Raw genomic sequence first — 21,596 nt, 5'->3', positions numbered from 1 at the left:
TCCCTGATGCAGGATTGCCAGAAACCTTCAGTTTATAAAAAATGCAGTATATATTAACATATTAAAGTTGTTGATGTTCAGTCACAATGTCGTGTCTCTTTGCAACCCCATGGACTGCAGCACACCAGGCTTCCCTGTCCTTTACCATCTCCAAGAGTTTGCTCAAACTCATGTCCATTGAGTTAGTAATGCCATCGAACCATCTCATTCTCTGTCGCCTCCTTCTCCTCCTACCATCAGTTTTCCAAGGATCAGGGTCTTTTCCAATGAGTTGGCTCTTCACATCAGGTGGCCAAAGTATTGGAGCTTCAGTCTCAGTATCAGTCCTTCCAATGAATATTCAGGGTTGATTTCCTTTAGGATTGACTGGTTTGATCTCCCTGTTGTCCAAGGGACTCTCAGGAGTCTTTCAAACACCACAGTTCAAAAGCATCAATTCTTCGGCACTCAACCTTCTTTATGGTCCAACTCTCACATTTCTACATGACTACTGGAAAAATCACAGCTTTGACTATTTGGACCTTTCTCGGCAAAATGATGTCTCTTCTTTTTCATGTGCTGTCTATGTTTCTCATAGCTTTTCTTCCAAGGAACAAGCATCTTTTAATTTCAGGGCTGTAGTCACCATCCTCAGTGATTTTGGAGCCCAAGAAAATAATATTTTCCCCATCTATTTGCCATGAACTGATGGGACTGGATGCCATATTAGTTTTTTGAATGTTGAGTTTTAAGCTGGGTTTTTCACTCTCATCTTTCACCTTCATCAAGAGGCTCTTTAGTTTCTCTTTGCTTTCTGTCATTAGAAGGTATCTGCATTATCTGAGGTTACTGATATTTCTCCTGGCAATCATGATTCCAGCTCATGGTTCATCCAGCTCAGCATTTCACATGATATACTCTGCATAGAAGTTAAATAAGTGAAGTGACAATATACAGCCTTGACATTCTCATTTCCCAATTTTGAACCAGTTCATTGTTCCATGTCCAGTTATAACTGTTGCTTCTTGACCTGCATGCAGATTTCTAAGGAGGCAGGTAAGGTGTCTGGTATTCCCATCTGTTTAAGAATTTTCCACAGTTCATTGTGACCCACAGGCTTTAGTTAGTTTAAGGCTTTAGTGTAGTCAATGAAGCAGCAGTAGATATTTTTCTGGAATTCCCTTGCTTTTTCTATGATCGAATGAATGTTGGCCATACGATCTCTGATTCCTCTGCCTTTTATAAATCCAGCTTGAACATCTGGAAGTACTCAGATCATGTACTGTGGAAGCCTAGCTTGGAGAATTTTGAACATTACTTTGCTAGCATGTGAAATGAGTACAATTGTGTGGTAGTTTGAACATTCCTTGGCATTGCCTTTTTTTCGGATCGGAATTAAAACTGAACGTTTACAGTCCTATGGCCACTGCTGGATTTCCAAATTTGGTGGCATACTGAGTGCAGCATTAACAGCATTATCTTTTGGGATTTGAAATAGCTCAGTTGGAATTTCATCACTTCCACTAGCTTTGTTCGTAGTGATTCTTCCTAAGGCCCAGTTGGCTTCACAATCCAGGATGTCTAGCTCTAGGTGAGTGACTGAGGTTAACTACACCATCGTGGTTATCTGGGTCATTAAGACTTTTTTTGTATAGTTCTTCTGTGTATTCTTGCCACCTCTTCTTAATCTCTTCTGCTTCTGTTATGTCCTTGCCCTTTCTGTTCTTTATTGTGCCTATCTTTGCATGGAATGTTCCTTTGGTATCTCTAATTTTCTTGAAGAGATCTCTAGTCTTTCCCATTCTATTGTTTTCCTCTATTTCTTTGCATTGTTCTTTTAAGGAGGCTTTCTTATCTCTCCTTGGTATTCTCTGGAACTGTGCATTCAGCTGAATATATCTTTCCCTTTCTCCTTTGCCTTTCACTTCTTTTCTTTTCTCAGCTATTTGTAAGACCTCCTCAGACAATCACCTTTCCTTTCTGCATTTCTTTTTCTTTGGGATGGTTTTGGTCACCATGTCCCGTACAATGTTATGAACCTCCATTCATAGTTCTTCAGGCACTCTGTCAGATCTAATCCCTTGAGTCTGTTCATCACCTCTACTTTATAATCATAAGGGATTGGATTTAGGCCATGCCTGAATGTTTTAATGGTTTTCCTTATTTTCTTCAATTTATGTCTGAATTTTGCATTTGGGATTTCATGATCTGAGCCACAGTCTGCTCCAGGTCTTGATTTTGCTAACTGTATAGAACTTCTCCATCTTCGACTACAAAGAATGTAATCAATCTGATTTTGGTATTGGCCATCTGGTGATGTCCATGTTAGAGTTATCTCTTGTGTTGGCGTTTGCTATGACCAGCGTGTTCTCTTGGCACAACTCTGTTAGCCTTTACCCTGCTTCATTTTGCACTCCAAAGCCAAGCTTGCCTGTTCTTCCAGGTATCTCTTGACTTCCTACTTTTGCATTCCAGACCCCTTGATGAAAAGAACATCTTTGTGTGTGTGTGTGTGTGTGTGTTAGTTCTAGAAGGTTGTGTAAGTCTTCACGGAATTGTTAAACTTCAGCTTTTTGGCATCAGTGGTTGGGGCATAGACTTGGATTACTGTGATATTGAATGGTTTGCCTTGGAAACAAACAGATCATTCTTTAGTTTTTGAGGTTGCACCCAAGTACTGCATTCTGGACTCTTTTTTTTTTTTTCCTCTTCTTCTTATGAGGCCGACTCTACTTCTAAGGGATTCTTGCCCATGGTAGTAGATATAATGGTCATCTGAATTAAATTCGCCCATTCCCATCCATATTAGTTCACTGATCCCTAAGATGTCACCATCTCCTGATTGACCATATCTAATTTACCTTGGCTCATGGACCTAATGTTCCAAGTTCCTATGCAATATTGTTCTTCTCAGCATCTGACATTACTCAGTAATGTGGGACGGTATAAAACAAGATAGGCCTGTAGCATGTATTTGTGTTTTATTTTATTACATAATATGACAAAATGACTTTTACTTGTAGTGTAAAAGGTTTTGTGTGTATTGAAAGGTTTGGGTTTGTGTGTATTGAAAGGTTTGGGTTTCAACCAACTATGTTGTTGTATACTTTCTCTTTGTATTATTTGCTTTTTATTCCATTTTCTGCTTTCTGTGCTTTCCTTGGACAGATTTTTATCATTTCGTTTTCCACTGTTGAGTTTTTAGCTCTTCCTCTCTGTTTTTTTTTTTTTTCAATCCATATTTTGGTTCCTTTTAAGATACAACATAGCATTTTAAACTTACTACTCTCTACCTTTAAGTATGTAACTTCAGTATTGTGAAAAGACCTGAAAATAGTATATTTTCATTTTTTTGTCATTTTTGTATGACTTTGTAAAAATGAAAAAAAGTGGTTATTTTATATTTAACACATATTTAGTATTTTTAGTGGTTTTCCTTTGTGTAGATAAAAATTTTTGTCTAATTTTTCTTTAGACTGAAGAACTTTTAACATTTCATGTAATACAAACATGATAGCATTGAATTCTATTGCTCAAAATGAGATGCTAGAAAAATTAAGACCCTGAAAATGTCTTTATTTTCCTTCATTTTGAAACATGTTATTGTTAAGGAATTCTAGGTTTATAGATTTTTTTTTCTTTAAGCAGTTTTAAGATGTTGCTCTACTTGCTGCTGTCTTCATAATTTTGATGAGAAGTTTATTGTCATTTTTATCAGTGTTCCTCTGTATATGATGAGTCATTTAGCTCTGGCTGTTTTAAAATTTTTCTCTTTTTCACTGTTTTTCAGTAATTTGATTACTGAAATGTAATCAGTAGTGTGGTGGCTTTAGGTTTATTTTCCTTGTCATTTATTATATTTCTTAGATCTGTGAGTTTATAGTTTGTTTTCAAATTTGGAAAATATCCAGCCATTATTTCAACTTGTCTGACAGTTCACTGATGCTCTGTGCATAATTACCTTTCATTCTTTTTTCTCTATGTTCCTCAATTTGGATAAATTCTTTATGTGCCTCACTTTCAAATTTTATTGCTATGTCTTCAAACCCACTGATATTTTCTTCTACACAGTCTGACTTGCTAATAATAACATTCAGTGTATTTTTCACTTCAGGTATTTTTATCTCTACAGGTTTCATGTGACAGTTTTTTCTTCCCTCCTCATGCTCCTGTTTCTTTCTACCCACTTGAATATATGAAGCATATATGCATATATACACACACACACACACAAGCACGCACATATTAATTATTTTGACATATTTCTCAGCTAGTTCTATTATTTCTGAATTTTGAATTTGTTTTTCTATTGATTAATATTTCCTTTGTGGCTCAGACAGTAAAGAATCTGCCTGCAGTGCAGGAGACCAAGTTTGATCCCTGGGTCAGGAAGTTCCCCTGGAGAAGGAAATGGCAACCCTCTCCAGTGTTCTTGCCTGGAGAATTCCATGGACAGAGGAGCTTTTCAGGCTGCAGTCCATGGGGTCACAAAGAGTCAGATACAACTGAGTGACTAACACATAAACACACTTGCATGCTTGGGGAATTTTATCTGCTTAAATACTGATTTGTTGTTAAGTTTTAAATTGTGCTGAGTTTATTTTGAATTGCAGTTGAGTTACTTAGATTCTTTCAAGGCTTGCTTTCAATTTTGTTAGGTGTGATTCATAGCAACTTTTAATCTAGAGCTAATCTAGCTTCACTACTAAGGTGATGCCATTCTGAGAATTCAACCCTATGACCCATATATTATTAAGTTTTTCTTTTCTGATTTGTGGAAGGATGAAATATTCCTCATTGTGTGTGAACTTTAGTAACTGGTCTCTTTACTCTTCTTTGCTTGTTCTGTTCAAGACCTCAGGTAATTTTCTCTCATGTACGTGTACATCCAACTTACCTGGTGACTCAGATCATAAAGAATCTGTTTGCAATGCAGTAGACACGGGTTCAATCTGTGGTTGGGAAGATCCTCTGGAGAAGGAAATGGCAAACAACTTCAGTTTTCTTGCCTGGGAAATCCCATGGACAGAGGAGCCTGGTGACCTACAGTCCACGGGTTTGCAAAGAGTCGGACACAACTTAGCAACACAACAACAATGACAGTGCACAGATCAGTACTCAGCCAAGACATAAAGGTTCTTCTTGGCCTATTGCAGAATTTTTTCATTCTCTTTATGCAGCTCCCTATTCTCCAGTGATATGTCTTAAAAATTGTCACCCCATTGGTCTTCCCAGGTTCTTAATTTATATTTTCTTAGATCAGCAAGACCACAGTCCCTGTTTGGGGTCCCACTCCTGGAGATGTGGCCTAGAATCTGCTCCTAGGAAATAAATTGGTGAAATAATAATGTTACCTTGAAAAAAAATAATAATGTTACCTTGTTGTTCTCCTGTTGGGTATCACATTCCTGACTGTCTGTTGTCCAGTGCCTGAAAATCTTTGTTTAATTTTTTTTTCTCTTTTCCTATTGCTTAAAATAAGAGGATCAATCTGATTCTTGTTAGTCCATTTTGGCTGACACTTATTTTGAAATGATCTCTCTGGCTGCTATGTTAAGAGTAGACTAAAGGAAAGAAGGAGTGCAGCAGGGAGAACAATCAGGAGGCTGTTATGTAGAAGACCAGACTAGAGAAGATAATGGCTTAGATCTGGGTGGCAGAGGTGAAGGTTGAAAGTACTGGTCATAAACTGGATATCCTTTGAAGGTACAAATTATAGGATTTCCTTACTGAGTGAGTGTGAGTTGTGAAAGATAGAAAGGAATCAAGAAAAACTAAAATATTTCTTTAATATTTATTTTCTGATTTACTTCATGATTATTAGTTTACTTGAATTTTCTAGTTCTTTTTAACTAGTCACTTATTTTCTTAGAAAATTGTCCATTTGATTGGAATTTTTAAATGTATTAGCATAGAGATATGAAATATTTTTTACTTCCTTAAATCTCTAACTCTGTAATTATACCCACTTTTTCATTTCTAAAAACGTATAATTTTTTTTTCTTTCTCTTATTCTCAACTGGATTTCCAGGGCTGTGACTCTTTTAATTCACATCTGTTACACAGTATGTAAAAGTTATTAGCCATACTAGAATGAGGAGTCCACATGACATGGAAAATTCCTTCAGAGTTATATAGAGAGTAAAAGTATGTCCTATGAATGTACAGATTCATTCTAGAAATATTTTTGACTTGGCTCTATATCCAGACTTGGAATAGAAAAGAAGAAAAACAAAAATCTTACATATGCACAGCACTTCATAGTTTATACAATGAACAGTCACATTATTTTCCTTGAGTATCTTAGCACCATGAAAACCATTTTCCTCAGTATTTTACAGAGTACAAACATACTCAGAATGGTAAATTCTTTTGAGATAATATATCTATTAAATGGCAAAACCTATAATATTTTTTTGCCAATAGCCTTCTGCTTTCTGTGTAAGGGAGTATGTATATAATGATTTGTGTGAGTGTATATATAGATGTTTATAGTTATTTATAATTTTCTTATATTTTGGCATTAAAATATGGACTGGGATTATATTTCGTAGAATCACAGTATGGATGATAATAAAAAATCTCTGATTCTGTATAAAATAATTTTCATCTATTGGCCAGTTCAGAAATTTCTACTCTTTTTTTTTAAATTATCTATTATAAAATATTTTTTGAATGTTAAGTTCTAATTAAGTATAATGCAACTATTTGTTATAAAGTTGGAGTAATTTGAAATAATTATCTAAACCATTGTACATCTCTGCTTTATATGTTTATTTCCCCATGGATCTGAATGGGAATATTTGTGAGTGAAATGAAAAGAACACAAATTATTTTGAAGAATATTGGAGTAAAATTTGATTCTAATGACAGAGAATAGTGAGAAGGAAGAGAAGGAAAGACATATTTGATTTTATCAGGTCCCTATGTACATTTATTCTTATTGAGTGTTGTGAAATAGGAATCTTAGAACAGGACAAGGTAGCATGCATCCACAGATGAGATAGTAAGTTAAAATTAGAAAGATCCATTTTGAAAATTATCTTTTAAAATGATAGCAGTCTTGTATTCTAAGGCACAATTTGGTTTCCATGCTTGTGTTCGGGTTGTTGCAGTTTAGAGTTGCCACATGTGACTAATTCAATAGAAATTTTAATTTATGAAAAATTGCTCTATACCAGACAGATAGTGCTCCCTTTTCAGCCATCTCATAGAGAATTTTATGCTATCATAAGGTATCAAACAATAAAATCATTTTATTGTAATTTGGAAAAGACACCTAACACTTGAATCTGTGAGTAAGAGAATGCAATTTGCAGAGAATAAAGCATTTTACAGCATTTTAAAAATAAAGAAAATAAAGCATTTTAAATTCTGATATATTCTCTTTGCCAATTTAAGACTATTTCCAAAAGTAAAGCACCGGACTCTCATTTCACATTGTGCCATGTACATCTGGTTATGTTTAGTTAACATGAAGAGAACAAAATGACCTAAAATTCTTGGTATTTCAGACAAAGAGATCATCGAGGTCCTCTTAATTGAAAATATTTGCTTGCTTTGTTTATAACTCTCCAGGACAGTACATAAGACTCACTCACTTGTACATTCAGTAGCTAGAAGCTGGTATATTATATGAACCAGCAAGGGGAGGTTGGTTTACATTGAGATAAGCATCAGGCCACATTAAGTATTCTCACTGAGATGACTACATTAGATCAATAATAGGGAATAGTTGACCTCATTAGCAATGTGTCACAGCTAGAGTGATGATGATAGGTGACAATTCTCAGAAATGTTTGATTAGGCAAATTTCTATTATAAACGTATTCCTAGAAACACACACACACCACTTTAAAATAAAAGGTACACATGTTGAAAATAATTTAATGAAAATAAGAACTTTTTTATTAAAGCAAAAAAAAAAAATATCCAAATTTGCTTATCTCTGCCTGTTCTTTTTGCCAATAACTCTACCAGCTGGCCTGTGGGAGATGTTTGTAAATGTTTGCATTTCCCTTATGTCCCCTCCAAACCTTTGTTTTCACCACAATAATGAAAGGAACAAATGTTCACATTTTCAAAAGGTTTACCATTTTCAAGAAAAACACACAAGCTCATCTGAAATAAATGAATGTTCACTTGCTGTTAGGTAGCCAAATACAAACAGATGTTTAACTTTTGTGAATTAACTTTTTTGTGTGTTTGTTTCTGGGCTTGATGCCACTTAGAAGCATGCATTTTGTTTTTAGACAAGGATTGAGTCTTGATATCAGAATACTGTGTCATGAAAGGGACGATTAAGCAGTCGTATCCTGACTTATCCTAAAGGTAGTGCACTTCATGATGTTTGAGAGTTTAAGAACAAATTCTGTGTCCTCTCAAGTAGCTGTAGAAAGAGCATCCCTAGACAGGAGGCCTAGACTCTACTCCTTTGCCACTAACACCTTATGTGACCTTGAGTAATGATCTTCCCTCTCTAGATCTTAGCTTCCTGTGTGTATTATTTTATGTAAATCTAAAGCCTCCATTTGTGTCTTAATCCTCATGGGGAAAATATTAACTGCTTAAAATTAATTACAAGTAAAATCTTAATACATGAATTCATCTTTATTCTCTTTATCAATATGTGCAACAACTTTATTTGCATGGTTTGCAATAAGTTTAAAAAAAGGTTCCAGTGAGAGAGATGATGCCCCTGGGAAAAGGAGGCAGCTTGAGTGCTATAAGGAGAAGCTTTGGAGCCAGACTTCTGGGTGCAAATCGCAGTCTCTTCTACTTCCCATCTGTGTGAAAAGGGGGAAGTCCCTTAAATCCTCTGGAAGCTTAGGACATTTCAATTTTTTCATCTGTAACTTGAATATAGTGATAATACCTACTGCATGTGGTGGTTCTAGGAGTTAGATGAGAGAATAGTTAATATAAGTAATAATTTCTTAGAAGAGGTAGCTCTAATTTCTCTGCAATACTATTTGATATGCCAAGAAATTCGAAATCACATAGATAATTATGAGGAAAAGATATGCTTCAAAGTTAGTGATAAGAAGTGCAGTTATGTTAGGTCCACTATCATCCAACAATACTATCTTTCTACCATCATCTAATGGCCTTCCCTGGTGGTTCAGAGGTACAGAATCCACCTGCCAGTGCAGGAGACAGAGGAGATGTGGGTTCAATCCCTGGGTGGGGAAGAACCCCTGGAGTAGGAGATTGCAACCCACTCCAGTATTCTTGCTTAAGAAACCCCAGGGACAGAGGAACTTGGCTGGCTACAGTCCATGGGACTGCAAAGAGTCAGATGCGAATGTGCATGCACACACACACAGATTAGATATATAGATGTATCTCCCAGGGAAGATCCCCTAGAGAAGGGAAAGGCTACCCACTCCAGTATTCTGGCCTGCAGAATTCCATGTACTGTATATAGTTCATGGGGTCATAAAAAGTCAGACACGACTGAGCAACTTTCACTTCACTCCCAGTCGTTCTGTTCCTATGGCAATCCCTGAGTAATACAGGGGCCTAGACCGTTATCACAACTGTCTGCCTGGCACAAACATTGTTTTCTCTACTAAAAAAAAAATAAAATAAAATAGAGAGGGCAAGAGAGAAACAATAGATAACATATGGATCTATTTGCAGCTGGTGTTGAATTGATGGCAGCAATGCACTTTATTCAAGGATGGGGGAAATGCTGGCAGACTTTGGTGAAGCTCCTCCCTTTTTCCGGGTACCTAGAAGAGAGCTGCACATAATCTTGCTCATGTTTCTTTTGTTTGTCAATTACTTTGTAAGAGAGGTAAAAAGGAAAATTCATCCTGGCATTTTAATCATTTTTCTGTAACTTATTTAAATAGTATTTTATAGATTTGGTGCCTTATTTTACTAAACTTTTTTTTGGTCTTGGCACTGAATAGACTATATGGATCTTACCTTGTCTTCCTCTTGTGCCAGAGCCCTGAGAATCCAGACAGTATTCAACATAAATCCTCTAATTGTGAATGCCTCCTAGAAGGCAGCAGAGTCACCAGGCGTGTCAGTACTGCCATTTCTTTCACTGCACATACTGACCCACTATAAGCTCAGTTTTCACATAATCGGGAATACTTTGTATGATTTGTTGTATACTGTACCTATAGATTAGCTGTTGGGCATTTCAAGGGAGAGTTCTCTTCAATTTTGACATAAACTGATATAGCAAATGTAAATCTCAGTCCAAACATTTAAGTATGCAAGAAAAATTACCTTTCTTATTCCTCTCAAATCAACTCATTGCTGACATTGAGGCCATGTGCTTCTGGATTGGTATGAAATTCCATCTGAATTATTACTGCTCTCCCTTTGTCAGAATAATAGGAGAATCTGTACAACCTCAGAGTTTTCCAAGAAAATATTTATAACCACCACTACCACAAAAATTCATAAATATATAAAAATTAATTTGTGCCAAGAAATGTTGCATGTGGTTTTATATATTAATATGAGGGGTTTTAACTCAGGTCTGTTACACTATGTTATGGGCTGAGTTGTGTCCCTTTCCCCTGCAAATTCCTATGTTGATACCCTAACCACTAGATACTTCAGAATGTGAGTGTATTCGGAGATAGGGCCTCTAAAGTTAGTTAAGATAAAATGAGCTCACAAAACTGGGCCCTACTCCAACATGATTTGTGTCCTTATAATAAGAGATTAGGACACAAACACATATAGGGAAGACCATGCAAAGATTCACATAGAAGATGGCCATCAACACACCAAGGACAGAGGCCTCAAAAGAAATCAAGCTTACTAACACCTTGGCCAGGACTTTTAGTCTCCAGAACTATGAGAGATAACTTTCTGTAGTTTCAGCTCCACAGTCTGTGGTATTCTGTAATAGCAGTCCCAGCAAACATGCTCCAAAGCCTATGACCTTCCATTTACTACTCTTAATCCTTTTCTCACCCCTCCTCTTTTATATAAAAAAAAGCCCCTTATAATTTATTCTGATAATGGTGACAAAGATTCAAAGAGATTTTTCACATTATTTTAAAAAATAAAGTCTTTATTTTGGAATAATTTTAGATTTACAGAAAATAATACAAAAATCAGTACAATTTCCTTATACCATACACCCCTCATGGTAATATCTTACATTATTGTGGTGCATTGGTAAAAACTAAGAAACCAACATTATTACTAACTAAACTTCCAGATGTCATTTGTATTTCACCAGTTTTTCCACTAATGTCCTTTTTCTTTTTTTTCTGTTCCAGGATTCAATCAAGGATAGCATATTTCTTTTAGTCATCAATTTCCTTAGGCTGGTCTTGGTTGTGATAGTTTCTCAGTCTTTCCTTATTTTCCTTGATATTGACAGTTTTTAAAAAGGACTGGTCAAGTATTTTTAGAATGTCCCTCTGTTGAAATTTGTCTAATTATTTTCTTATTATTATACAGAAGTTAGTGATTTTCAGAGGAATGCCACAAAGTTAAAATCCCCTTTCCATCACACCATATCAGGAGGTACATGGTATCAACATGACTCATCACTGGTAATGTTATCCTTGATCACTTGCTCAAGATAGTTGCAATGGACTGAAGGTTTGTCCCTCTACAAAATTCATATGTTGAAACACAGAAGAGGGCTCTCACCAGAACCCAACCATGTTTGTACTTTATTCCTGGACTCCTAACCTCAAGAACTGACTGTGAGAAATAGATTTCTGTCATGTGCAAGTCAACTCTCTTACTACGGTTCCTGTTACAGCAACCTAAACTGAGTAAGACAGTAATCTTTGCTAGGTTTATCCATTATAACGTTATCATTTTCCCTTTTCTGTACTCTGTTCTTTGGAAGATCATCACCAAATCCAGCTCACACTCAATAGGGATGGGGGAATAAACTCCGTCTCCAGGAGAGAATAGCATAGTGAAATGTTGTTGCTGAACCATGAAAGATGCTGGGATTCTTGGCCTCTGGAGGAGAAGAATTCAATCCGGGGCCAGAGATGAGGCTTGATCGCTCAGAGCTTTTGTGTAATAGAGTTTTATTAAAGTATAAAAGGGATACAGAAAGCTTCTGACACAGACATCAGAAGGGTGCAGAAAGAGTACCCCCTTGCTAGTGTGAGAAATGGAGTTATATACCTTTTAATTAGTTATTGCAATGAATCAAAAGAATGTCTCAAGTTTGTGAAAATTTTACCAGACCCACTCCCACAATTTACATTTTAGGATAACAAGATTAGAATTTAACAATAGAAAGATCCTACCAGACCCACTCCCATAATATACATTCTAAAATATCAGGATTACTCAGGAGGTTTTCAGGAAGGAGAAACTGTCCTCAAGCAGGATAGATTGTTGTTGTATAATCACTAGTACAGAGTTTAAACTGAGTTGTGTAATTGACTAAGACTAAGGAATGTAGACAAAAAAGTGTGTCCTTTCCTCCTCCTTGAGACCCCTCTCTCCTTGGGGCCCCCCGGGCTTCTTATCAACCTGCCTAGGAATTTACTCTCTCAATAGGCATATACTATTTGGGTCATCTTTCCATTGAACACCTGTCTGCTATCACATTGGTTCTAGTTCTGTCACCTCATTCCTTCTTTTTACTGACCCACTATAATCTCATAGCCTCCAGAATGAAAGTCACAATCACAGAAAGCTAACCAAAATGATCTCATGGATCAGGCCTTGTGTAACTTAATGAAATTAAGAGCCATGCCATGCAGGGCCACCTAAGATGAATGGGGCATGGAGAGTTCTGACAAATTGTGGTCTGGGCCATGGTGGAGAGTTCTGACAAAATGTGATCTGTGTATTAGTGGAGAGGTCTGACAGAACATGGTCCACTGGAGAAGGGAATGACAAAACACTACAATATTCTTGCCTCAAGAACCCCATGAACAGCATGAAAAGGTAAAAAAAATGACATGGGAAGACAAGCCCACCAGGTGGCTAGGTGTCCATCTACTGGGGAAGAACAGAGAAATAGTTCCAGAAAGAATGAAAAGAATGGGCCAAAGCAAAAACAACACTCAGTTTTGGATGTGCCTGGTGGTGAAAGTAACCTCTGATGTTGTAAAGAACAATAGTGCATAGGAACTTGGAATGCTAGGTCTACGAATCAAGGTAAATTGGACGTAGTCAAGCAGGAGATGGCAACAGTGAACATCGACACTTTAGGAATCAGTGAGCAAAAATGAATGGGAATGGTCGAATTTAATTCAGATGACCATTATATCTACTACTGTGGGCAAGAATCCCTTAGAAGAAATGGAGTAGATCTCATAATAAACAAAAGAGTCTGATATGCAGTACTTAGGTACAGTCTCAAAAACGACAGAATGATCTCTGTTCTTTTCCAAGGCAAACAATTCAATATCACAGTAATCCAACTCTATGCCCCAAACACTGATGGTGAAGAAGATGAAGTTTAACAAATCTGTGAAGACCTACATGGCCTTCTAGAACTAATACACACACACACACACACACACACACACACACACACACACAAAGATGTCCTTTTCATCATAGGGGATTGGAATGCAAAGTGAAGCCACTCAGTCGTGTCCGACTCTTTGCGACCCCGTAGCCTGTAGCCTACCAGGCTGTAGCCTGTAGCCTACCTGTAGGCTCCTCTGTCCATAGGTTTTCCAGGCAATAGTACTGGAGTGGGTTGCCTTTCCTTCTCCAGGGGATCTTCCCAACCCAGGGCTCGAACCCAGGTCTCCCGCATTGTAGACAGACGCTTTACCATCTGAGCCACCAGGGAAGTCCCAATGGAATGCAAAGGTAGGAAATCAAAAGATATCTGGAGTAACAGGCAACTTTGGCCTTGGAGTACAAAATGAAGCAGGCCAAAGGCTAGCAGAGTTTTGCCAAGAGAACACACTGGTCATACATAGCAAACACCCTCTTCCAACCACAAAAGAGATAACTCTACACATGGACATCAACAGATTACCAATACCAAAATCAGATTGATTATATTCTTTGTAGCCAAAGATGGAGAAGCTCTATACAGTCAGAAAAATCAAGACCTGAAACTGACTGTAGCTAGATCATAAAGTCCTTATTGCAAAACTCAGACTTAATTTGAAGAAAGCAAGGGAAACCAGTAGCCCATTCAAGTATGACCTAAATCAAATCCTTTATGATTATACTGTGTAGGTGACAAATAGACTCAAGAGACTATATCTTATAAAGTGCCTGAAAAACTATGGACAGGGGTTCATAACATTGTACAGCAGGCAGTGACTGAAACCATCTTAAAAAAAAAGAAATGCAAGAAGGCTCAAATGTTGTCTGAGGAGGCCTTAAAAATAGCATAGAAAAGAAGAGAAGTGAAAGGCAAAGGAGAAAGGGAATGGTATACCCAAGTGAGTTCCAGAGAATACCAAGGATAAGAAAGCTTTCTTAAGTGAACAATGCAAAAAAACAAGAAAACAAAAGACTGGGAAAGACTAGAGATCGCGTTAAAAAAAAAATTGGTGATACTGAGGGAATATTTCAGGCAAAGATGTGCACAATAAAGAACAGAAATGACAAGGACTTAACAGAAGCAGAAGAGACAAGAAGAGGTAGCAAGAATACACAAAACTATACAAAAAAGGACTTAATGACCCAGACGACCATGATGGTATGATCACTCACCTAGAGTGAGACATCCTGGAGTGTGAAGTCATTTGGGCCTTATGAGGCATTACTATTAACAAAGCTAGTGGAGGTGATGGAATTCCAGCTGAGCTATTTCAAATCCTAAAAGATGATGCTGTTAAAGTGCTGCAATGACTTGGAAAACTTGGAAAACTTAGCAGTGGCCACAGGACTGGAAAAGGTCACTTTTCATTCCAATCTCAAAGAAAGATAAGACCAAAGAATGTTCAAATTACCGCACAATTGCACTCATTTTGTATGCTAGTAAGGTAATGCTCAATATCCTTCAAGCTAGGTTTCAACAGTACTTGAACTGAGAAATTCCAGATGTACAAGCTGGATTTAGAAAAAACATAAGAATCAGAGATCATATCGCCAACATTCATTCAATCATAGAAAAAGCAAGGGAATTCCAGAAAAACATCTACTTCTGCTTTATTGAGTACACCGAAGCCTTTAGCAGTGTGGATCACAACAAACTGTGGAAATTTCTTAAAGAGATGGGAATACCAGGCCACCTTACCTGCCTCCTGAGAAATGTGTATGCAGGTCAAGAAGCAGCATTTAGAATTGGACACAGAACAATCGACTGGTTCAACATTGGGAAAGGTGTATGTCAAGGCTGTATATTGTCACCCTGCTTATTTAATTTCTGTGCAGAGTACATCCTGCAAAATGAAGGGCTGAATGAATAACAAATTGGAATCAAGATTACTAGGATAAATATCAATAACCTCAGACATGCAAATGATACCACTCTAATGGCAGAATGTGAAGAGGAACTAAAAAACCTCTTGATGAAGGTGAAAGAGAAGAGTGAAAAAGCTGGCTTGAAACTCAACATTCAAGAAACTAAGATCATGGCATCAAGTCCCATCACTTCATGGTAAATGATGGGAAAAAGTGGAAGCAGTGACAGATTTTATTTTCTTGGGCTCCAAAATCACTGCAGATGGTGACTGAAGCCATAAAATTAAAAGATGCTTGATCCTTGGAAGAAAAACCATGACAAACCTAAACAGCATATTAAAAAGCAGAAACATTACTTTGCAGACAAAAGTCCATCTAGTGAAAGCTATGGTTTTTCCAGTAGTCATGTACTGGACCGTAGAGAATGTTGAGTCCTAAAGAATTGATGCTTTTGAACTTCAATGTTGGATAAGCATCTTGAGAGTTCCTTGAACAGCAAAGATATCAAACCAGTCAACCCTAAAGAAAATCGACTGTGGATATCCATTGAAAGAGCTCATGATGAATCTCCAATATTTTGGCTACCTAATGCGAAGAGCTAAGTCATTAATAAAGACCCTGATGTTGGTAAAGATTGAAGGCAACAGAAGAAAAGGGTGGCAGCGGTTGAAATGGTTAGATAGCATCACCAACTCAATGTACATGAGTTTGAGCAAACTCCAGGAGACAGTGAAGGACAGAGAAGACTGGCGTGCTGCAGTCCATGGGGTAACAAAAAGTCAACTTAGCGACTGAAGGACAGCTTTTTGTGGATAATACTTCGGATCATTTTCTCATCAGAAGCCACCTATGTCATCATTATCTTAGCATGTTTCTCTACATTATGTGACAGTTAAATAATATAACACTAATGGTGATTTACTTTATTAGCTGAATCACACCACATTTGAATTTCAGAAGATTTCAGTTCAGTTCAGTCAATTAGTCGTGTCCAACTCTTTGCAACCCCATGGACTGCAGCATGCCAGGCCTCCCTGTCCATCACCAACTCCCAGAGCTTACTTAAATTCATGTCCATAGAGTTGGTGATGCCATCCAACCATCTCATCCTCTGCCATCTCCTTCTCCTGTCTTCAATCTTTCCCAGCACCAGGGTCTTTTTCAATGAGTCAGCTCTTCACATCAGGTGACCAAAGTATTGGAGTTTCAGCTTCAGCATCAGTCCTTCCAATGAATATTCAGGACTGATTTCCTTTAGGATGGACTGGTTGGACCTCCTTGCAGTCCAAGGGACTCTCAAGAGTTTTCTCCAACACCACAGTTCAAAAGCATCAATTCTTCAGCACTCAGTTCAGTCACTCAGTCGTGTCTGACTCTTTGTGACCCCATTAATTGCAGCACGCCAGTCATTCCTGTCCATCACCAACTCCTGGAGTTCACACAAACTCACGTCCATCGAGTCGGTGATGCCATCCAGCCATCTCATCCTCTGTTGTCCCCTTTTCCTCCTGCCCCCAATCCCTCCCAGCATCAGAGTCTTTTCCAATGAGTCAACTCTTCACATGAGGTGGCCAAAGTAGTGGAGTTTCAGCTTTAGCATAATTCCTTCCAAAGAACACCCAGCAATGATCTCATTTAAAATGGACTGGTTGGATCTCCTCGCAGTCCAAGGGACTCTCAAGAGTCTTCTCCAACACCACAGTTCAAAAGCATCAATTCTTTGGTGCTCAGCTTTCTTCACAGTCCAACTCTCACACCCAGCACTCAGCTTTCTTTATAGTCCAACTCTTACATCCATACATGACTACTGGAATAAACTAGCCTTGACTAGATGGACCTTTGTTGGCAAAGTAATGGCTCTGCTTTTTAATATAATAAATCTTCTGAATATGCACCTAATATGCCAGCAAATTTGGAAAACTCAGCAGTGGCCATGGAACTGGAAAAGGTCAGTTTTCATTCTACTCCCAAAGAAAGGCAATGCCAAAGAATGTTCAAACTACCACATAATTGCACTCATCTCACATGTTAGTAAAGTAATGCTCAAAATTATCCAAGCCAGGCTTCAACAATATGTGAACCGTGAACTTCCTGATGTTCAAGGTGGTTTTAGAAAAGGCAGAGGAATCAGAGATCAAAATGTTGGATCTGCTGGATCATCAAAAAGCAAGAGAGTTCCAGAAAAACATTTATTTCTGCTTTACTGTCTATGTCAAAGCCTTTGAATGTGTGGATCACAAAATCTGTGGGAAATTCTGAAAGAGATGGGAATACCAGACCACCTGACCTGCCTCCTGAGAAATCTGTATGCAGGTCAGGAAGCAACAGTTAGAAATGGACATGGAAAAACAGACTGGTTCCAAATAGGAAAAGGGGTATGTCAAGGCTGTATATTGTCACCCTGCTTATTTAACTTATATTCAGAGTACATCACGAGAAACACTGGGCTGGATGAAGCACAGGCTGGAATCAAGTTTACCAAGAGAAATATCAGTAACCTCAGATATGCAGATTATACCACCCTTACGGCACAAAGTGAAGAAGAACTAAAAAGCCTCTTGATGAAAGTGAAAGGAGAGTGAAATATTCAGAAGATTTAGGATAGCTTTTTATAAACAAAATGAGCAGCTCTAATAATAGATATTTTAATCACAATGACAGAAAAAGAAACTAGCCCCAGGTAGCAAATCATTTATTTTCTGTGTCATTTAGGAATATTTGAGAATTATCTTGCATTTTCTCTATTAAGATGTTTTTACTTAAAGTAGTTACTATACATTTATAATTTTGTCATCTTTTCCTAAAAGAATATGCTTATTTCTTTATTCTACTTTATGAAAGTTACTGTAAGCTTAAATCAACATTAAAATCTTCAAATGAATGCAGTACAAGCTCTGTCATCCTTTTAATGATTTAGCTCTGAGTAGCTCTTAATTGAAAGTTTATAGATATGGGTGATGTTCAACTCTTTGTATGTTCTGCTCTGCAAATTTTAAAAGATACCTTAAGATATTGCGGATTGACAAATGAAATGTTATTCTTTGAAAGAGAAGGCTACATTAGACTGCTGTTTATGTCATAATAGTGATGGATTATATTAATTACATATGTAAAGAGATACTTGATAACAAGAAATAGCTGGGATTAAATCATTTACAAGTATATAAAGCTATCTGGATGCTTCAGACATGCTTTTAAAAATGAGTCCCTTCTTTCTGTGATTTGTGGGAACAAAAAGTTTGCAAGGTTATGAATTAACTTTCCAATCTGTCATCACTGTATTACAGAGAGATTTGCAAGGCTCAAAGCAATATTTCACTCTCAGTTGAAAATCCACATAAAGGGCACATTCCCCTGCTTCTGTTCCTTACATGGTTAGTGCAGCAGTAGAATGTGGCACACTGGTTTTATGGTGCATTTTCAAGCTGTTTGTTGATGAAAAGCAAGTTAAATTTGGAAGTTAAAACTATGAAAGTGTCCAGGTATTTCTATAAAGGAACTCATGAACTGATAAAATATAAATGATATTTTTTTACAATCATAGTACAACTATTATAGGGTCTTCTTAAGTTAGTTTAAAGAAGGCTTTTTTTCTTTTTTTAATTTTAAACATCTAAAGCTTCTCTCCTACCCTCAGTGCCCTCCCATTTTTGTCTCTGTATATTTGTTTCGTTCATTGATCCATTTATTCATCCCTCAAATATATATTGAGCACTGATGATATTCCAGGTACTATGCCAGATCTTGGAGATTCAGCAGTGAATCTGATACATACAGTCTCATAATGGAGATGTAACTAGTATTAACCAGACAAAAGAATGAGTATAAAATGACAACAGAGTCAAGTGGCATTATGGCAAGTGATATAGATTTAGGATAGCTTCAGTTCAGTTCAGTTCAGTTGCTCAGTCGTGTCCAACTTTTTGTGACTGCATGAATCACAGCACGCCAGGCCTCCTTGTTCATCACCAACTCCCGGAGTTTACCCAAACTCATGTCCATCGAGTCAGTGATGCCATCCAGCCATCTCATTCTCTGTCGTCCCCTTCTCGTCCTGCCCCTAATCCCTCCCAGCATCAGGGTCTTTTCCAATGAGTCAACTCTTAGCATGAGGTGGCCAAAGTATTGGAGTTTCAGCTTTAGCATCAGTCCTTACAATGAACAGCCAGAACCGGTCTCCTTTAGGATGGACTGGTTGGATCTTGCCGTACAAGGGACTCTCAAAAGTCTTCTCCAACACCACCCTTCAAAAGCATCAATTCTTCAGTGCTCAGCTTTCTTCACAGTCCAACTCTCACATCCATACATGACCACCATAGCCTTGACTAGATGGACCTTTTTTGGCAAAGTAATATCTCTGCTTTTCAATATGCTACCTAGGTTGGTCATAACTTTTCTTCCAAGGAGTAAGTGTCTTTTAATTTCATGGCTGCAGTCATCATCTGTAGTGATTTTGGAGCCCCCCAAAATAAAGTCTGACACTGTTTCCACTGTTTCCCCCTCTACTTCCCATGAAGTGATGGGACCAGATGCCATGATCTTCATTTTCTGAATGTTGAGCTTTAAGCCAACTTTTTCACTCTCCTCTTTCACTTTTCATCAAGAGGCTTTTTAGTTCCTCTTCACTTTCTGCCATAAGGGTGGTGTCATCTGCATATCTGAGTTTATCGATATTTCTCCTGCCAATCTTGATTCCAGCTTGTGCTTCTTCCAGCCCAGCGTTTCTCATGATGTACTCTGCATATAAGTTAAATAAGCAGGGTGACAATATACAGCCTTGACGTACTCCTTTTCCTATTTGGAACCATGTCCATGTTGTCCATGTTGTTCCATGTCCAGTTCTAACTGTTGCTTCCTGACCTGCATACAGGTTTCTCAAGAGGCAGGTCAGGTGGTCTCATATGCCCATCTCTTTCAGAATCTTCCACAGTTTATTTTGATCCACACAATCAAAGGCTTTGGCATAGTCAATAAAGCAGAAATAGATGTTTTTCTGGAACTCTCTTGCTTTTTCAATGATCCAGCGGATGTTGGCAATTTGATCTCTGGTTCCTCTGCCTTTTCTAAAACAGCCTGAACATCCAGAAGTTCATGGTTCACATATTGCTGAAGCCTGGCTTGGAGAATTTTGAGCATTACTTTACTAGTGTGTGAGATGAGTGCAATTGTGCAGTACTTTGAGCATTATTCATTGCCTTTCTTTGGAATTGGAATGAAAACTCACCTTTATAACAGGATAATTTGAACAGATGTCACCTCTGTATTCTGTTTTACCCTTACTGAAGTCCTATTTATTTCCCTAGTGAACTAAAATCACTGAGAAAATGCAATAGTTTGTACCTCCAATTCCCCCATTGCTGAACTGTCCCCTGCTGCTAACCACTAGTTTGTTCTCTATATTTTCATCTGCTTCTATTTTCATATTCACTAGTTTTGTATTTTTTAGATTCCACATTTAAGTGATATTATACAGTATTTGTCTCTAACTTATTTCAGTTAGCATAATGCCCTCCAAGTCTATCCATGTTGCTTCAAGTAGCAGATTTTTATTATTTTTTATTTCTGAGTAGTATTCCATTGTTTTTATATATACCACCTCTCCTTTAGGCTTCCCTTGTGGCTCAGCTGGTAAAGAATCCCCCTGCAATGCAGGAGACCAGGTTTTGATCTCTGGGTTGGGATGATCCCCTGGAGGAATAAATGGCAACCCACTCCAGTATTCTTGCCTGGAGAATCGATGGACAGAGGAGCCTGGTGGGCTACATTCCATATGGTCACAAATAATTTGGCACAACTGAGCAACTGACCACCACCATCATAGTCCATGGGGTCACAGAGTCGGACCTCTTCTTTATCCATTCGTCTGTTGATTGATATTTAGGTTGCTTCCATGTCTTGGCTATTGTAAATAATGCTGCTGTTAATATTGGGATGCATGTATCTTTTCCAATTAGTGTTTTGGGTGTTTTGTTTTTGGTTTTTGTTTGTTTGTTTGTTTGTTTTTTGTTTTTTGTTTTTGATATATATCGAGGAGTGGAATTGCTGGGTTATATGGTAGTTCCATTTTCAGATTTTTGAGAAACCTCCATACTGTTTTCCACAGTGACTGTACTGATTTATGTTCTGAGCAACAATGTATGAAGGTTGGTTCCCTTTTCTCCAGATCCTCTCCAACATTTATTTGTGTTATTTTTGATGATAGCCATTTTGACAAGTGTGAGGTAATATTTCATTTTGGTTTAGATTTGCATTTCTCTGATGATTGGTGATGTTTAGCATCA

This window comes from Bos javanicus, chromosome X (assembly GCF_032452875.1).
Source record: "Bos javanicus breed banteng chromosome X, ARS-OSU_banteng_1.0, whole genome shotgun sequence".
NCBI lineage: Eukaryota > Metazoa > Chordata > Mammalia > Artiodactyla > Bovidae > Bos > Bos javanicus.
Note: the sequence above shows the minus strand (reverse complement) of the source record.